General features: G+C 36.6%; 1 long non-coding RNA gene across 1 annotated transcript; it reads right to left on the bottom strand.

Moving 5' to 3' along the window:
* Nucleotides 1-251: 251 nt before the first annotated feature.
* On the bottom strand, nt 252-1,884 carry LOC110917916. The gene is made up of 2 exons (XR_004884632.1): nt 786-1,884; nt 252-651 (listed from the first exon to the last, which is right to left on the bottom strand). It is a non-coding gene; the product is annotated as an uncharacterized LOC110917916 (long non-coding RNA).
* Between the last annotated feature and the right edge of the window lie 850 nt (nt 1,885-2,734).

The following is a 2,734-nucleotide window of genomic DNA, read 5'->3' on the forward strand; positions in this document are numbered from 1 at the left end:
TGGCACAGGGTGTACTGGTCATCGGCACAGGTGACCCTTTAGTGACGGCATATTGCCGCTAAAGGGTCGTTTTCAAATCTGTTTTTACAATAAATTTAATTCAAAATAAAAACTAACTTTTAGCGACTAAAAAGGTCTTACTAAAAATAAAATTAATTCTTTAACGACGACATGGCGTCGGTAAAAGAGTGTTTTAAACTTTTACTTTCAGATTTCACATTACACACAAACATGTAATTTGACAATCCAAATTAAAAACTGGAAAAATCACAACTGATTATAATTAAAAATCATCAAGTACATTATTTAATTGGTTCTAATACAAACCATCAGAGTGTCATAAAAAACTAACAATCATCTTCGTCTTGCATTGAAGACCCGCGTCTATTTAGATTATTGATCTCACCTTGCATCCATTGCATGCTTTCATTCATTAGGCGGATGGTTTCTCTCATTTAATTGCATTCGAATAGTGATGGTGAGTTGAAGACACACGACATATCTCGGGGGCTACACTTGCACTTTTCACCCAATCCTCTAGCTCCAAGCACACCTATCACCAAGGGCATGTAATAGACGTTCTTCCTCATCATCAACCGGCGCACCACTCACTTCCTTTTGCATTTAGGTGAGCTCTCTTCCAATTTTATCCTGTATAAAACCATAAAATAATCATGTATTAAACTTTTTAATAAAATTTGACAGCATAAATGCTGTAAAATTTGACAAATTCATAGATAGGAACTCACAGCTTGACAGCCCCTCTAGAAACATAACCTACCTACCTGAAAAAGTAGGGTCGCCAATAGCTTTCAATTGATTCAAGTAATCTAGAAATTGAGTAGCAGAAGCAGCTTCACCATCAGGCCGGGTACAACCAGTCTTGCACCTGAATGGATATACATTAATTGCAGCCGAACTCAAGCTTGAAGAAACTACTAACAAGCCTAGCTCGAGCATTAGAAACTAAGCTCCTCCGGCTCAGCTCGACTAGGCTCGTAATTACACCTCTACCAATGTATACTAACAACCCAACCCAGCTCACCTGATGTAGAGGCTAATTAGCTAACCTTCCTTAAAAAATAGAATCTTTGTCAACTAAATGGTTTGATCAATGGCTAACCTGACAAACTGAATCCGATCGCTCAAGTGCTCATCATGGTCACATATATCAAAGAGAAATATAATTAAAAGGGTAAAACATCACATCACATGATATCAAAAACTAATGCACAGCATTATAAAGAAAGAATATTTGCAAGATCTATGCTTTTACTATTTCAACAAAGAATTTTTATACTTCACCCGAAAACAATTGAAATAATAAGACTGCACAAATCTTTGTGGTTTTGAAAGATCTGCACATCAAAGCTTGAATTCAATCAATTATATACAAAATTGTAGAAAACCAAAAAACACAACTTAAAATGGATGATGAATATTACCGGGGGTTTTAAGAAATCACCGAAACTTCACCACAATCTTTAAACAAACAATTTTGAGGCTTTATCAAAAAAAATTAAGAAACCCTAACTGAGAAGTCAAAAAGGATGCGGGTCGAGTCAGTCAGTGATGTTCATTTTCTTCACAGAATCATGATTCAAAATAAGATCGTCGATTATTGGTACCTGGGAGACGGAAATGGAAGTCGTGTCGAACGATCCGCGCTGCGTCTGGTCGTCCGGTGACCGGCAATGGCAGTCTCAGATCGTCGAAATCATCAGAGTGTTTTGAGAGGGTGGGAGATGTTTCAGAGAGAAATTCTAAGAGCATGCATAATGAATGATTTGTGGGAGTGAAGCCTTTACAATGTGATTTTGAGTGGGGGAGAAGAAAGAAATACATGAGAATGTATATCGTTTACGTGTAAATAAATATATCATCGAAACTTTTGTTTATTCTTTTTAAATTCTTTTAAGAGTAACCCCTGGGGTTAGAGTCCATCGGCACTCTACCAGGAAAATTTTGCTGTCTGACCCTCAACTAATGAAAAACTCTGCAATATTACCCCTGCTGTCAAATTCTGTTTCAAGTCAACATAAGTCTTTAACATGCAAAGGGTATAATTGTCTTTTCCACTTTAGTAATATACCTTCTCTCCTCTGTTTCTTCTCCGGCGACACCTGAAAGATCTGGATCGAAGTTTTGATAAAAAGTTGCAACAACTCTGTTGAACAGTTGAAGAGATTCGTTCTTCGAATACTTTGATTCACACAACTCTCTGAAAGACCTCATCAATAGTAAAAATGGGACATTCCACAATATGCACTACATAGCAACTTCTTTTTTTCTGGTTATAGGAATGGGAATCGATTACCATAAATGATTTAGAACAATAATTAAAGATAAGAGACTGAAATTCAACCAATAGCATTGACAAAAGTGAAAGCAAAGATGGAGCATCAGCTAAAAACTTTGAAAAATCCAAGTTTACATGACTACATTCTCTTCCCAAAACAATGTTAGTTCTATTGGTGATAATGAAGGGGGGTTCTTATCACACGATTTTTCTAAACTCACAAAAGTGGAGTGTGCCCCCAAGGTGTTTGATGAAATGCCTGAAGGTGTTTGAAAGAGTCTTTCAATGAAAAATCATTTGAGATTTGAAAGCTGTGCTGAAGTCTAGGGTGCTTTGAAATGCGTTGATGGTGCTCAAGCTATCAAGATTAATGGAAGCGAAATCAAAAGAACTCTGACTTCAATTCCATTTACTAAGGTAACATATGGATCGCAT

This window comes from Helianthus annuus, chromosome 16 (genome assembly GCF_002127325.2).
Source record: "Helianthus annuus cultivar XRQ/B chromosome 16, HanXRQr2.0-SUNRISE, whole genome shotgun sequence".
Classification (NCBI taxonomy): domain Eukaryota; kingdom Viridiplantae; phylum Streptophyta; class Magnoliopsida; order Asterales; family Asteraceae; genus Helianthus; species Helianthus annuus.